At 43.2% G+C, this 17,754-nt stretch overlaps 1 long non-coding RNA gene across 1 annotated transcript; it reads right to left on the bottom strand.

Annotated features, from left to right (window-relative positions):
• Positions 1–6,908: 6,908 nt before the first annotated feature.
• Positions 6,909–15,768, bottom strand: LOC129385979 (uncharacterized). The gene is made up of 3 exons (XR_008613454.2): positions 15,547–15,768; positions 14,264–14,400; positions 6,909–9,190 (listed from the first exon to the last, which is right to left on the bottom strand). It is a non-coding gene; the product is annotated as an uncharacterized lncRNA (long non-coding RNA).
• Positions 15,769–17,754: the final 1,986 nt, after the last annotated feature.

Genomic DNA, 17,754 nt, shown 5'->3' with positions numbered 1-17,754 from the left:
CAACTTATTTCATTTACACATGACATCTCTGCCGCGTTGGATAATGGATTTCGCATTGACACCATCTTCTTAGACTTTTCTAAAGCATTTGATCTCGCCTCTCACCAATTACTTTGTCTAAAATTAAATACACTTAACATTGACCGTAACATTATCACATGGATTGAACACTTCTTATCCAATAGAACACAATTTTTCTCAGCTAACAATTTTGACTCTTCACGTTGTCCTGTCAGTTCCGGGGTGCCGCAAGATTCCGTTCTCGGACCTTTGCTTTTTCTCATTTATATTAATGATTTGCCTAACTGTGTAGCGTCCCCCATAAGGTTATTTGCAGACGATTGTGTAATTTACAGAGTAATATCATGAAATTCTGACACTCTAACGCTACAATCTGATCTAGACAAGGTAACTAACTGGTGCGACACTTGGAAAATGCGACTTAACCGCCAAAAGTGCAAACTAATGAGGATTTCCCGCAATAATGCTTCGTCTAACCTATCCGACTATCACTTGAAGAACTCTGTACTCGAAGAGGTCAGTTCCTATAAATACTTAGGCGTTCACATAACATCTAATCTTTCCTGGCAAACACACATAAACCACATCCCTAACGATGCTAACCGTACTCTTGGTTACCTCCGTCGCAATTTCTCTATGGCACCCGCTAACTTAAAGCTACTTCTATACAAAACACTATTACGTCCTAAGCTTGAATATGCCTCTTCTGTATGGGACCCTGGCTTGGATTACTTAACAAATGCCATAGAATCTATACAAAATCGCAGCGCGCGGTTCATTCTTACTAACTATTCTCGGACATCAAGCGTAACATCTATGAAGGCTACTTTACACCTCCCTCTCCTCTCATCCCGTAGGAAGTTAGCACGCTTATCACTGCTGCACAAAATTCATTATTACAATCCGGAATTAAAATGTGAACTTTTGTCCGAACCTGCATATATATCATCTCGTACTGACCATAGGCATAAATTGGGCGTTCCACACTGTCGCACGAACCTATTTTTTTATTCATTTATTCCTAAAACTACCAATGAATGGAATCATCTGCCGGCCTCAATTATTAACATAACCGATACATCTGCTTTTAGAACTACTATTGAAGAATACTTTTGTTAATCCGCACTTTCTAATTTTTTTCTTGTTATTATTATACCCTGTTATCTGCACATGCTGTATATTTCGTTCCACTCCCTTCTGTAACGCCTTCGGGCCTTGAAGGTACAATAAATAAATAAATAAATAAATTCTACCTATAGATGCATGCGCATGCTTAACAAGTAGTTTGGCACAAATCCATGCGCCTGTGCTGAAAAGAGCAGCATGGACGTGCTTGACTCGTCGTTAGGCAGAAATCCACGTGCGCGCTCTGCCAAAAGGTGCATGTGCATGCTTAGCTTGTGCTTTTGCAGAAAAAAACTTGCGCGTCTACCAAAAGAGTCATGTGCATGCTTAACAAGTGGTTTGGCACAAATCCATGCGCGAGCGCTGAAAAGACCAGCATGGGCGTGCTTGGCATGTCGTTTGGCAGAAATCCACGTGCGCGCTCTGCCAAATGCAGCATGTGCATGCTTAACTTGTGGTTTGGCAGAAAACAACGTGCGCGTCTAAGAAAAGGTGCATGTGCATGCTAAACAAGTGGTTTGGCACATAACCATGCGCGAGCGCTGAAAAGAGCAGCATGGGCGTGCTTGGCATGTCGTTTGGCAGAAATCCACGTGCGCGCTCTGCCAAAAGCAGCATGTGCATGCTTAACTTGTGGTTTGGTAGAAAACAACGTGCGCGTCTACCAAAATATGTATGTGCATGTTTAACAAGTGCTTTCGCAGAAATCCATGCGCGTGCGATGAGAAGAGCAGCATGGGCGTGCTTAGCACGTGGTTTGTCAGAAATCCACCTGAGCGCTCTGCCAAAAGCAGCATGTGCATGCGTAACTTGTGGTTTGGCAGAAAACAACGTGCGCGCCTACCGAAAGATGCAAGCGCATGCTTAACAAGCGGTTTGGCACAAATCCATGCGCGTGTGCTGAAAAGAGCAGCATGGGGGTGCTTAGCACGTGGTTCCTCAGAAATCTACCTGAGCACTCTGCCAAAAGCAGCATGTGCATACTTAACTTGTGGTTTGGCAGAAAACTACGCGCGCGTCTACTAAAAGATGCATGTGCATGCTTAACAAGTGGTTTGGTACAAATCCATGCGCGTGCGCTGAAAAGAGCAGCATGGGCTTGCATGGCACGTCGTTTGGCAGATATCCACGTGCGCGCTCTGCCAAAACCTGCATGTGCATGCTTAGCTTGTGAATTGGCAGAAAACAAACGTGCGCATCTAAGAAAAGATGCATGTGCATGCTTAACAAGTGGTTTGGCGCAAATCCTCGCGCGTGTGCTGAAAAGAGCAGCATGGGGGTGCTTAGCACGTGGTTTGGCAGGAATGCACGTGCGCGCTCTGCCAAAAGCAGCATGTGCATGCTTAACAAGTGGTTTGGCGGAAATCCATGCGCGTGTGCTTAAAAGAGCAGCATGGGCGTGCTTAGCACGTCGCATGGCAGAAATCCACGTGCGCGCTCTGCCAAAAGCAGCATGTGCATACTTAACGTGTCGTTTGGTAGAAAACTACGTGCGCGTCTACCAAAAGATGCATGTGCATGCTTAAATGGTTTGGCACAAATGCATGCGCGTGCGCTGAAAAGAGCAGCATGGGCGTACTTGGCACGTCGTTTGGCAGATATCCACGTGCGCGCTCTGCCAAAGCCTGCATGTGCGTGCTTAACTTGTGGTTTGGCAGAAAAAAACGTGCGCGTCTACTAAAAGATGCATGCGCACGCTTAACAAGTGGTTTGGCAAAAATCCAGGCGCGTGCGCTGAAAAGTGCAGCATGGGCGTGCTTAGCACGTGGTTTGGCAGAAATCCACGTGCCTGCTCTGCCAAAATGTGCATGTGCATGCTTAACTTGTGGTTTGGCAGAAAAAAACGTGCGCGTCTACTAGAAGATGCATGTGCACGCTTAACAATTGGTTTGGCACAAATCCATGCGCGTGCGCTGAAAAGAGCAGCATGGGCGTGCTTGGCACGTCGTTTGGCAGATATCCATGTGCGTGCTCTGCCAAAACCTGCATGTGCATGCTTAGCTTGTGGTTTGTCAGAAAACAACGTGCGCTTCTAAGAAAAGATGCATGTGCATGCTTAACAAGTCATCATCATCATCAGCCTGGTTATGCCCACTGCAGGGCAAAGGCCTCTCCCATACTTCTCCAACTACCCCGGTCATGTACTACTTGTGGCCTTGTTGTCCCTGCAAACTTCTTAATCTAATCTGCCCACCTAACTTTCTGCCGCCCTCTGCTACGCTTTCCATCCCTTGGAATCCATTCCGTAACTCTTTATGACCATCGGTTATCTTCCCTCCTCATTATGTGTCCTGCCCATGCCCATTTCTTTTTCTTGATTTCAACTAAGATATCATTAACTCGCGTTTGTTCCCTCACCTAATCTGCTCTTTTCTTATCTCTTAACGTTACACCTATCATTCTTCTTTCCATAGCTCGTTGCGTCGTCCTCAATTTAAGTAGAACCCTTTTCGTAAGCCTCCAGGTTTCTGCCCTGTACGTGAGCACTGGTAGACACAGCTGTTATAAACTTTTCTCTTGAGGGATAATGGCAACCTGCTGTTCATGATCTGAGAATGCCTGCCAAACGCACGCCAGCCCATTCTTATTCTTCTGATTGTTTCAGTCTCATGATCCGGATCCGCAGTCACTACCTGTCTTAAGTAGATTTATTCCCTTACCACTTCCAGTGCCTCACTACCTATTGTAAACTGCTGTTCCCTTCCGAAGCTGGTAAACATTACTTTAGTTTTCTGCAGATTAATTTTTAGACCCACCCTTCGACTTTGCCTCTCCAAGTCAGTGAGCATGCATTGCAGTTGGTCCCCTGAGTTACTAAGCAAGGCAATATCATCAGCGAATCGCAAGGTACTAAGGTATTCTCCATTAACTCTTATCCCCAATTCTTCCCAATCCAGGTCTCTGAATACCTCCTATAAACACGCTGTGAATAGCATCGGAGAGATCATATCTCCCTGCCTGACGCCTTTCTTTATTGGGATTTTGTTGCTTTCTTTATGGAGGACCACGGTGGCTGTGGAACCGCTATAGATATCTTTCAGTATTTTTATATGCGGCTCGTCTACACGCTGATTACGCAATGCCTCCATGACTGCTGAGGTTTCGACTGAATCAAACGCTTTTTCGTAATCAGTGAAAGCTATATATAAAGGTTCGTTATATTCCGTACATTTTTCTGTCACCTGATTGATAGTGTGAATATGGTCTGTTGTTGAGTAGCCTTTACGGAATCCTCCCTGGTCCTTTGGTTGACGGAAGTCTAAGGTGTTCCTGATTCTATTTACAATTACCTTAGTAAATACTTTGTAGGCGACGGACAGTAAACTGATCGGTCTATAATTTTTCAAGTCTTTGGCTTCCCCTTTCTTATGCATTAGGATTATGTTAGCGTTTTTCCAAGATTCCGGTACGCTCGAAGTCCTGAGGCATTGCGTATACAGGGTGGCCAGTTTCTCTAGAACAAGCTGCCCACCATCCTTCAAGAAATCTGCTGTTACCTGATCCTCCCCAGCTGCCTTACCCCTTTGCATAGCTCCCAAGGCTTTCTTTACTTATTCCTGTGTTACCTGTGGTATTTCGAATTCCTCTAGACTAATTTCCCTTCCATTATCGTCGTGGGTGCCGCATGGTACTGTATAAATCTCTGAAGAACTCCTCAGCCACTTGAAATATCTCATTCATTATAGTAATGATATTGCCGGCTTTGTATCTTAACACATACATCTGATTCTTGCTAATTCCTAGTTTCTTCTTCACTGCTTTAACGCTTCCTCCGTTCCTGAGAGCATGTTCAATTCTATCCATATTATACTTCCTTATGTCAGCTGTCTTACGCTTGTTGATTAACTTCGAAACTTCTGCGAGTTCTATTCTAGTTTTAGGGTTAGAGGCTTTCATACATTGGCGTTTCTTGATCAGATCTTTCGTCTCCTGCGATAGCTTAGTGGTATCCTGTCTAACGGAGTTACCACCGACTGCTATTGCACACTCCTTAATGATGCCCACAAGATTGTCGTTCATCGCTTCAACAATAAGGTCCTCTTCCTGAGTTAAAGCCGAACATCTGTTCTATTGCTTGATCTGGAATTCTTCTATTTTCCTTCTTACCACCAGCTCATTGATCGGCTTCTTATATACGAGTTTCTTCCGTTCCCTCTTCAGGTCTAGGATAATTCGAGTTCTTACCATCCTATAGCCACTGCAGCGCACCTTACCGAGCACGTCCACATCTTGTATGATGCCAGGGGTAGCGCAGAATATGAGGTCTATTTCATTTCTAGTCTCGCCGTTCGGGCTCCTCCACGTCCACTTTCGGCTATCCCGCTTGCGCAAGAAGGTATTCATTATCCGCATAATATTTTGTTCCGCAAACTCTACTAATAACTCTCCCCTGCTATTCCTAGTGCCTACACTCTAAAAATTTTAACACCCTTAAGGGTGTAAATGACTTCTCCCATGGGTGACACCCTTTTTGGGTGTATTGCTACACCCCAAGCAAAGAGATGCAAATTAACACCCCACAAAGGAAGGGGTGTTAATATGACGTCACCTTGCCTATGGGTGTAAAACAAACGACACCCTTTCTTTATGGGGTGTAACACAGACACCACCCTTTCACTATGGGTGTAGCATGGACAACACCCTTCCGAAAGGGTGTTATCCCTGCAAGTATTTTAGCGTTCACTACAGCCATGTAGTTAATGGGCAGACTAGCTGTTGTGAATGCTGCCTAGCCTTAGCTATGGTACTACCTTGTTCAGTATGAGCCAGAATCTGTGAGGCGTCGTCATATTGCGCTTCTGGTCCGTCATGTGGTAGCATAACGTGCGACCCTTTAAGGCAAAAAATTTAAGTTTCATGATCGCAGAAATGCACACATCCTATGCTTTTCGTAATCTTCCTCTGCAGTGATAGTTCTCTGCCGGCAGGATGCAGAGCGCAATAACAACGCGCGCTGCACAAAGGACACAGGATCTCCCGCACCTTGGTGCACCAGTACTTATCACTCCGTGGAAACAGCACACAGCCAAAAGCATGGTTGCATGCATTTCAGAAATAATTAAAAACCTCCACTTGGTCAAAAATTTTCGCAACACCAGCTCGACCAGGAGGGAAAGACACTACAGCTCGTTGTCGTAGCTCATATTGAATGCAATAGAGCGCAAGCAATGCATGGATTGGCGACGGTAACAAGTGCAGTACTACAGAAGCATACGTTTGCCTGTGAAGCAGTTTTTTGCCGTTTTAAGCACACATTCTATACCTCTATTCATCAAAGTTGTCATTTATCTCCACGGGATGCTTCTACTAGTACTTTCACATATATGACTTAAAGGTAGCACTGAAAGCCAAAGAACAAAGTGCAACAAAGCGCTTCCACTTCGAATATTGTTTCAGCATTTACGAACAAAACAGCATGTGTAGCTGTGCAAGCTGTTCAATATATAATCATGCACTATTTCCTGAAATATATGTATGCTCCATTTACTGCCAGTGACCTGCTTATACCCAACAATTTAGTTCATTTTTCACCATGTGCTTGCATTGAATATCCCACAGGCATAGTAAGTTAAGCTATCAGAATAACAATCAGCTAGTCTAAGCTTACCTAATTGAACAAAATCATTGTAAAATTTGTGACGAAATGTCATAAGAAAAGTATTTATTATTTAAATAAAGTGAAATGCTTACATAATAATGTTTGCACGTTTTAAAAGTAAAAAGATAAGGAGTAAAACCGTACCAATATAAAGACATAAGCACCGAATAATGCCACAGGCTTGTTCAAATAAATTTTAAGCAGAAAAGTTTTTTTTAAATAATCTCGCTACGAACTATCACATGTTTTCATTCGAAAAGCACTGCATCTTATTATAAAGTACAAAAATAACCGGTCACATAAGTAAGAACAAGTCTGAGTGTGTCTATGTTAACACAAGGATAGAAAGTTGGGCGAGTTGGTACAGTAACATGATCTTGGATTGTAGCGCGAAGTGACACGTACACACACTAGAAGCAGACCAGGATGAGCGCTAACTCTCAACTAAATTTTTATTGAAACGAAGAACATATATATATATATATGGGTGACTGCAAAAAAACCGCAGCGTAAGAACATGACAAGGTATGAAGATATCAGTTAAGCATATCAGGAAGTAAGTAAAAAAGGAAACAACAAAAAGACTACTTCAGATTAACACACGTGTTCTGAAGATACTGAAATTCGCATCCTAACAGAGACAAAGATGCATGGCTAATGTAAGTCTCTCCCAATCTTTTAATGTGGAATGCCTCTCTATCTATTTGTTGTGAAAAACTTTGTTTCATATTGTGCGGACATTAGTAATGGCAAACTTAAGAGCTGAGTAAGCTAGTCATGTCCACACAATATGAAACAGTTTTTCACAACAAATAGGCTCGAAAAGGCTAGTTATCCTGTGCATTTATTATCACTAACCTGCAAAAAGCTTTTAAAGTGGGTAAAAGGCCAGGCTAAGAAACAAGAAAAACAGAAAAAGAAGGTTTGCTGTGGTGCCCTATATACATAGATTATCAGATGGTTTATGGAACGTGGCCAATACATATGATGTGGATAAAGTTTTCTCGGCACCGCAAGTTGTCTATCATGTGCCTATGATAAATAGGAAACTTGAACAGGGTGGCAAAACAGAAAAGATAATTGCGGCGTTAGACATGTCTCCCTTTTTGTGCCCTGTAACACTGGTATAGTTTATCAGTATCCTCTCAAGTGAGGGAAGACTTACATTGTACAGAGCGGCAGGTGCATTATTATTAGACTAAAAGAAAACAAACATTCACTTTACAACCCTAATGCTTCACATCTAGCATCACATTGTTTCAATTGCGGTTGCAAACCTTTGTTTGAAGACACAAAAATTCTTTCGAGACAAATGTCAAACCACACGGGAAATAATCAAGGCATTCCACATTAAAAGATTCGGAGCACACATTCACAACTATTCATTGCAGCTCCTACATTTCAACAACAAAATTAGGACAGTTCCTTCAGTATGGTGGCAGATGCTCAGCTGCAGGCTTTCTAGAACCATGCATTATCTTCAGACAGTGCCAGTACAGCCCGTAGCACATCTTTCAAGCACTCCAGACAAGTACACCGATTACACTGTACACAGAGCATCTGGTATCCATTTACCTATAGAGGCAAGGTAGCCCCTAGAACACGTTTTGTGACAGGCATGCTGGGCACTTTGTCCCCTGAAATGCAAGTGCCATTTGGTACTTCAGTGCCTCTAGTGTCCTTTACATCTAAATGAATATTGAATACACAGTAGTAGCATGAAGACGACAAACAAAAGCCATCAGCCATCAACTGTGTGGCAAATCTGGGTGCAAGCTATTCTCTTATCAAGTATACCTGTAGGAATTGTGACCAATGTGCTCCCAAGATGTATGAGGCATTATCATTGCGGAGTTGTAAGGACATGACAATCCTAGGATGATTATGTTCTTCAGGTTTTTTTCCCCACTTTCCATCTTTTGAAACGTGTATACTATAGTCATGAAAACAAAAATGCTACAACTGGCGTGTGATAAGTTTTGCGACTTTTTTCCTAGCAGCTCATTGAAACGAGCCACGATGACAAATTCAAATGTTGTTACCTCATCAGACATACAAATTTCTTAAACACTAACAAAACCAGATAGGCATTAGAGTGAGCATCACTTAAATACATTACACTGGTTTAAAGTTATTGCACCACTTTGTGCCAGGTAAAAATGTTATAAACATCAAAAATGTTAAGATTCTATGGCCAACCGTGAAAACTAAATAAAAAAATCATTAAGCTTTCTTAAACAGGTACAGGAGCTTTACAACTGGCCGTCTTGGTGATGGACACGCAGATAGATGAGCAGCCATTCCACTGAGACGAGAATGTTGAGGACTTCGCATGGAAGTCTGCGAGACACTGCAGAGTAGTTCTTGGTCCACATGAAGGAGATTGCTTGCATACACGTCTGGGCCACCATACTGAATGCATGGTGTTACCGGAACCTTTTCCCCCTGCATTGTGGTAAAAAAGAGGTGAGGCATGCAGACAGGACACGAGAGTAGAGAAGTGAACACGAACGCGAAAAACATGAAAAATTTCATTAAATTGTTTTAATAGATAAAATTTTTATACTATGTGTCATTCATTATGAGGGTTCATAACCGCAACATATTTCATATATAAGCAGGTAGAATTATCAGCTTGGTCAGTTTGTACAAGCTCGTTTGAGGCAAGAAATCGAGTTTCACAAACACAACCTCAACATTCTTGATTGAAAAAGGAACACCTCAAATGACATGCAGTCCTCTGAGTGGGAATTGCACAGTTCAAGAAAAACAAATTAAAACTCACACACCAATCCCGAAAAAGGAATAAGCACCTGCTACTGCAAAAAGCTAATTGATAGGTTTTAGTAGCACAAGGTCATCTTTGGCCAAAGAGCACCAAGTCTATATTGCAAAAGATAAACTTAGCGCATCTTTACAAAGCAAATATATAAAGATGACTAATGCCTCTCTGCGCTACAGTTGCTTTGCTCTAGCGTGAAGTCATTTTAATGCATGCACACGTACATACACACGATACACCCACGTGTAACAGCTGCAGAATTAAAATTGGGCAGCAACGAAGTCGCAACCTTTAACCCTTGATCCCAAGCTGTACTAGTGACTGCAGGTAGCACCAATATCGCCAATGACGAGTCGCACTCTTTCTGCCCGATGTTATGCTGCTGTTATTGTCAAAGATGAGTTACAGTCGGCATTGAGGGAAAGCTGCCCTCAAGAGCAGCTCTTATTTTTGTGTTATTTCTAACCAGAGACCAATGAAGTAATTATTTTTAGAATGAGAATGACACCGAAAAATTGAGTATGTAAAGAATTTGGAAAATTTTGTACATTTTTCCGGAATTAACTAGGGGGTTAACGGTCGAAGCGGCAATCCAGAAACTAGAACATGTTTTGACATGTTTGCTACCAGTGAATGCTAGAAAATATGTTGGCATTCTGTAGTTTTGTCCAACATTGCAAAATGGATTCTTAATAACTGAGGAAATAAATGGAAAAGTATCATGAAGTGTATTTCGTGAATGTAATGCAGCATCACTCAACTTCTGCTACTATATAATCTCCACTTGATTAACCTGCACTTCCTGAACTAGTTCAGGAGGTGCTGCATTTCAATACTCATTCCACCAGTTCAACGTGACAGCAACTGCACGTTGTGATTTGTTTTACTAAGTGCAGGCTTTGTACAGGGCGAGTTCACAGCATTCCCTGCACTTGGACGAAAGGTAGTGCATGTTTACGCAGCGGGTGTGGTGCCGCTTCTGCAAGACTGCGGTGCAGAAATCAGTTTCATACAATAATTACTAGAGGGAACTCTGACATTAGTGTCTACAGGAGGTCAAACAAGAACGGCTGTACCAGCATGGAAATTATGGGAAGTACATGGATTTGCCTAAACTTCGTCTGTTTGGCTTCAAGCGGCTTTGTGACTTTGTAAACTAGTCATTTTCAACAATATACTGTGTAATAAATAAATAAACATTAAAATCGTCCGACGACAGGATTCAAACACAGGAACTCTAGAGAAGAAGTCTGATATTGAAACCATTAAGCCACGGAGGCATGTAACGACAAGCGAGTGCAACGCCCTGATGAAGTTATCGCGGGCATACCAGTGCCTTGAGACGCTTGGCGCCTTTTGATTTGGCCAGCTGGACAAGCTCAATCCTTGCAATTAATAGCAATTGTGCGTGTTGGCGCCGTCTTCTGCACTTCGAAGAGTATAGACTGCGCTGAAATTTACGACAATAAGATTTATATAGCGCATAATATACGAAGCCACAAGAACGTCTGAATTCACAAGCACGAATATCAGACAAATCCATGTGCTTCCCATCATTCCCATGGTGGTACGACTGGAGCGCCAGAGTTCCCTTTAGTAATTACTGTAAGAAACTCTATGGCAGAAATAACCGAAGTGCCTGGCATTTTGTTCTGGAGTAATAACAAGTTTTGCAGTCCCATAAATCTTACTGGTCATTAATTCCAAGTTTTAGTGCAGTCACATGCCTAGTAGGCAATTGTGGTATTTTGCATAAACATTGCAAAGGCAACTGTGATGAATGTTCACTCTGGTAAATTCTTTATGATCGAGTAGCATAGACTACTGAAGCAATCTCTGGAAGGCAAGTGAAGTAATTTTCTTATTAGCAGCCTTTAAACAGCATTCGAGCATATGACACATGCACCTCAGATATGCAGATATTTCCTTGACTCAGCAAGAAGCGATGCTTCATGTTCCACGAGGCTACTTCAACCAAAGCAGTATTGGTGCTCTCTAAAAACAATACCAATGCAGATGATCCAAATATTTTTCAGGGGCAACAGTTATACCTGAAATCATGCTAGATTAGTTTTTTTAAACACATGATCAGACCATCTTAGAAGTGCTTCTTAAAATCCTCCTATTTATTAGACTAGTCATATATCTGAACACAAAGGCTACTAATTAGGTCCCATGCTATATCATCATCTTAACAAAAACTTCACTTAGTAATACACATGCTGTGATAAGATTTGAGACCACATTGAGATGCTGAACAAAGTGAACTCATTATTTTTAAAATGAAGCTCCTGTTCTTCCAAATGAGAAGAAAGGATACTGAGGCTCAAACTTTTTCTGAATCACAGCTGGAAGATGCCAGGGAAGGCACATGGAAACTTATTTGTAATTTTCTATTTAAATGTAGAAATGATAAAGGTAAATGAAAATGGTAAAAACAGGCATGGGGGGAGAACGAACCTACAGCATTTGCATTAGGCATGCGATGCACTAACCACTGTGCCACAGAGGCAGCATTCAACCATCCACAATGGCCCCTCAGATTGTCGACGCTTGAACACGGCCGTAGTACCACAGTGGTTAGTATATCACATGCGTAATGTGAAGGTTATGGGTTCGTTCCTCACCCACAGGTGGATATCTTTTAATCCACTTTCATTTACTTAGAATTTATCACTTCTTACTTCATATAAAAAACTTAAAACATGCTTTCCTTGGCCTCATTATCTGCTGGCTTCTTCCAGTTCTGTTACTTCCAACACTTATACATATTCTAATCTGGTAAGTAAACAGCTTTTGCATGATGCTGGAATGCAATATAAAACATTATTGCAGGGCCGTGTTATGTAGAATGCCTTACATTGCCCAGGCAAGGTGTATTAATGTCAATCTGAAAAAAAAAATTCCCACTCTAGGCAGAAATGCTGTGTACTGCTGTGTGCAACAGGGTTTAACGAAAACAACTTGTTCAGAAATAAAGCCACCAAACAACGAGGAAATATGAAAACTAGATGAAAATTTGTGCAGTTGCATGTTAAAAATTTAGCACAGCAACAGATGAAGACATAATGAAGGAAGCGCGAGGATGGTTTATTTTGGACACATGAGGGAATATACTTGAAAGATGCATATGAGCTTACACGTGAAGAAATATTGTTTATGTAGCAGCTAAACTACGAACAGGCCTAGAACCCACTGATACAAGGTGTCGAGCATGTAAATCTTACCATGCCCTTAAGTCAAACAAACATGGCCGTTTCGCATGATTCGCTACACATGGCTGGCTCACACAACTTAGCCACTGCTATATATGCCTTGTAATTACCAGGTGGTCTGTCGGACATGTGCAAGCTTTAAATATGTACAAGTGCCACGTAGCTGGACAGCACCAAGGTAATGTCCTTTGCCATTGTTTGGAGGAAGTGAAACCAATTCTTGCATTTTTCCTAATTAGGTAATTAGTTATAAACGATTATTTAACTGCTCAAATATTATATTCAAAGCAAGAGTGTCAGTGCAAAAATTGTAGAGCATCCTGAAAAATTACCAATCCAGCTTTCTACTGCTCAATAGGTGCAACAAGCTTTTTTTTCAAGCTTGAAAGAAGCCAGTGAATACATGCGAAAAGTGCCATGCAACTAACCACTCGTGCACCTGAACACCATTTGGCTCCTCCTTTCATGCTTGAAAAAAACTTTTGAAAAGAATATTTTAGAAATTGATTAATTATTATTGACTATGTTTTAGGCAAAATGCATGAAATAATGTGACTGCCACCTCCATTTTCGGCGACATGAATTGACTCCATTTTCATGTCCAAATCCAGCTATACATGGTGCGTGTTTTGAGCTGGTTCTGTAATTTAGGCTGGTTTTGACTAATTGAAGCTTCGCACCCTAATAACAGAGTCAGCCTAAAAAGAAATTGGTACATAAGTGGTCGCTGTCAGTACTCCATACTCCTTTAACTTAGTGCAAAGTGCTTGTGAGCCAAGAAGTTGGTAGTTCTAAGCAGTATTTCTCATTTTGACCTGGTGTTATAGCCCACTTACTATGATGCCATGCTGCTCAGTCATGCTGGTCCTAACTTCAATGTAGGCCATGGCAGCTGCCCTCCAATGGGGGTAAAATGCAATAACGCTTATGCACTTAGATTCGGGTGTACATTAAAGAAGGCCAGGTTCCCAAAACTTCAGGTTGTGACTTTGGAATGTAAAAGCCCATAATTTAATTTTAAAATCGAAAGGTGCTTTATTAGGAGCAGGGGCATCATTTTGAGCTTTTACTGCACTGCCACGGCACCAAGAAGCTCCGAGTAAGTAAAAACAATTTCTTAGACAACGTACATATCTTGCAAACATTTACAAACACTTCTCTGCATGCACCGCTGTTGCTGTTATATTTAGATCCGTATGCCAAGGCGGGTTATGATGTTAGAACATGTTTCAAACTTGTTTTTTTTTTACCGCTTTAATGTTATTGGTTATTTTGCATCTCATTGTGTGTCGAACGCACATTTCAGTGCATCAATTTCTTCAGAAAGTGCACTCCTCTTTATTTATTTGTGCATGCAGAAAGGGTTCAGAAGAACTGCTTTCTGAAGATCTGTATAACAAGCAAAAAACAATTCTATGTAGGCTGCACAAAGATAAAGGATGGGTTTGTAAATATGTTATTTAGTTCTTTAAAAAAGAGGCAGCTGTCAGTATTCTGTTCCAAAGTAAAAGTTGCCCCTACCTGGCTCTGTTTCATTTTCCGATGTTGATGGTCCATTCGGGGGCACTCAACTGATAGACTGCACTTTGGCCATGTCGGGTGTGCTGTCACCAGGCCCAAGGTCGATCGACATCTTCACCAAAAGTCGAGTCCAAACGCTATAAAAGAAACATCTCATCATTTTGCTATCAGTTTTGTCATCTTGCGTGTTTCACACACGGCCGTAAGTGAAATATTTCGTCACTTGGATACTGAAAAAAATTCAAGCATTTTCTGGCAGCCCAGCTGAATACACATAAATGGAGAACATTAAAGAGCAAATGCAGTTGTCAGATTAGATTGGTCAAGTACTGCAGAAATGAAAAATAAATCAGTGATACTGTGTCTGTTGGCTTTGAATGCAAGAAAAGTAAAAACAGGAACTTGCAGCCACGCCACTTTGAATTTCCCGCGTTTGCTACACCTCGCAACAAGTTTGGCATCGTCCGGTACTCGGGGATAGTAATCGCTTAAAATCAAGATGAACGAGCGTCGGCATAAATTAACAATATACTTAACCGGGCAATATTGGCGCATAAAAAACAACTCACGTAGCGAAGCTACTGTCAATTACCCGATGACGCATCTGCGGGCGGTGCGGCTTGGGCGAACAATTCAAAAAGGAATGAGAGTTTCACTTGTTTCACGCCTACTAAGCTAAGACAGAATTTGAGTTTCTTACTAAACTCTACTGGACATTTACGCTCCGAATAAGACGCTGGAAATTTTGTTACGTCACATTGCATACGTATGAAAGTGAGGAAATTGCTTTTATTGTATTCTGCCCAGACGGCATGCAGCTGCTACCACTCTCATGCAACAAAAGCATGAAAGTGGTACTCGCGGCACGGAAAACAAACATATACAGCGCCAACGTTACGCTCCTTGGAGTTGGAACTAAGCACGATCAAGCCAGTTAGTTTTCTAGCTTTCATAACGCCATGAACACGACCAAACATCGCGCCGCGAAACAACTGTCTGCTCTCGAAAATTATTACCGCTTCCATTTATATACCTATCGCTGCCACAAGCAAAAGTCAATGGGCTAGCTGTCCACAAGCCGCAGATTAGACAGACAGCAACATATTACGGTAACGTAAAACAATTTCAACGCTGACTTAGCAGCCGCGGTGTGCTCTAAGCGGCACAGTTCTCGTTTGCCGCTCGAAATTCACACCATGATGACGGGCACTGCATCTTTCACATGAAATATTGCACGCTTTGCTCCAGAGCTCAATAGAAGGGCGAAACGCATTTGCACGTACCTGAAATCCGCATGCCGGAAACCCGTCGACGCTTCCGAGAACGGGGCACACAGCCTTACACCCGTACGGCGGCTCGACTTGGACGTGAGGCACTTCTATCAAATATTTCACATGCGACATGTTTCACACCGATTGCGCGAACACGAGAAAATGCCGCAGGTCGCAATGCGACGCCGTGCACCCGTGCAGCTACCGATGAGCTGCGTGCGCGGACTTGCGGAAAAACAAAACTATGACAATACGGCCGGCGCGAAAGGATGGCGGCTCTCGTTGCGGAGACGAAGCGGACAATGAAGCACGAATGAATGTTGCCAACTGTTGGTTCCGCGTTATGCCGGCGGTGGTGGCTTTAGTGGCGTGTGTTGCGGCTGTCTAATTTTTTATTTCTTTTCCCCGAACAGTATAGCGAAGATCAGTTCTTTGTTTGCATTTTTACTGTGTCGTTTGGTATTATCATTTTGTCCTTTAATGCTATTAAGCAGCCAATTATGGCCCCCCAGGTTCGCGCGCGCCAGCTTTGCGCGCGAATCTCGGAGGCCATAAGACAACGCGTTAAAAATTGCCGTTCTTGTCGTTAACGTTTCATCATCGTTTCTTCAACTGAGGTAGAGGCGTAGTGTCCCTTTTCCCGGGGTGGGGAGGGGGCGATCAAGACAGAGTTGGTTGTTATCGCGACATCCGCGAACCCTGCGATTTTTTTTATAACTTAAGCATTTCTATAATTACCCACAAATAAAAACCATCCGTCCGTCAGTCCGTACCGCACGATACCTTTCAAAATAGAACCCGCAGCAGCGAGTGAATTCACCTTCGTGCTAGCTCTCGCTTCAACGCGACTGAAGCGGCGAGAACACAGCGCTCACGAAGCTCTCAGCTTATGCCGCACTATGCTCTTTTCGCAGATCACTTTCAAGATAGGTGTACGCGCGTCTGTTTTCAAAGCGAAGTAAACGGTGAGAACACAGCGCGTGAAGTTTTCATCAGTGGGCACACTCTGTCCAAATTGCAGTTCGCTTTCGAGATACGGTTCGCGCGGCCGTGCCACAAGCAGCCGCCGCCGCCGGAGAACGGTTGATAATGGTTCGACGCGGTTGAGAAGTGCTAAAGAGCGATAACGGCTCAAAACGAACGTAACGTCACAGCGCACCTGGCCCCGCCACCTGCAGTACTTTCCTTGCGCCATTCACTTGGCGCCGCCGACCACAGCAGCTCGTGTCGCCGCAGCGCTGTCGCTTATACTCGTCGGATCAAGTCTCATAACATTGATAACGACATGGACTGCGTGTGGATGAGGAAGAGTCACAATGCTTACGCATACTTAGACAAATCCGAGAGGAGTTCCTGTGTGATTTTTTTTACCGGAAATGTGCAGTCAGCGGTGACCCAGAGTTGACAATGCATGTAAGAGGGGTGCCAAGCTTTCTTTCTTTATGAGAGTCTTGCCCAGCTCCCAAAGATCTGCTCAAGGTAAGACTTGCTGATGGCTGTATGTGTTTTTTTTTTTTATTGTCGCATGGGGGCCCTCGAACCGCCACGAATCCTACAGTGTAATGACGTTAGAGCAGTATTCACGTCCAAAGGGAAATGCAGCCGGTAATTGGGCTGCCTAAGGCTTGCGGCCCGGTGGCAGCGGCCCAACCCTCCCCCGTTTCCGTTGACAAGTTAGGGGGAGGGGTCTGGAGCAATCTTACACCCCCCTCCCCACAGTGGTGTAGCCAGAAAATTTTTTTCGTGTGAGGGGGGGTGGGGTCCCAATTGACCGTGGAGGGGGAAGGAGCGGGGCCATTGCCATAGTAGCAAAAAATTTACTGTTAGTGAGCGTTACAAGTGCCCGGCGTGCCTCACTTGGCTACGCCGCTACTAGCCCCCCCCCCCCCCCCCCACCCCGCAGTCGAAGCAAATCGAGCTATCAGAACGTGCATGACACGCATGCATGTCATAACATGAATGACATGCCGCGAAGCTGGCATGGACGTCGTCACATCATCATCATCATCAGCTTATTTTGACGTCAATCGCAGGACGAAAGCTTCTCCAGCGATCTCCAATACCCCTGTCTTGTGCTAACTGGTTCCACGTGTCTTGAAGTTTCCCTATTCCATCACGTCCACATTATTCTCTGCCGTCCTCGACTGTGCTTCCCTTCCCTTAGCACCCATTCTGCAACTCCAATAGACCAGCAGTTCTCTCCCTTACGCATTGCAATGT

The sequence above is a fragment of the Dermacentor andersoni genome, chromosome 7 (assembly GCF_023375885.2).
Source record: "Dermacentor andersoni chromosome 7, qqDerAnde1_hic_scaffold, whole genome shotgun sequence".
In the NCBI taxonomy this organism is placed as follows: Eukaryota; Metazoa; Arthropoda; class Arachnida; order Ixodida; family Ixodidae; genus Dermacentor; species Dermacentor andersoni.
This window is presented reverse-complemented; position numbering and strand designations above follow the sequence as displayed.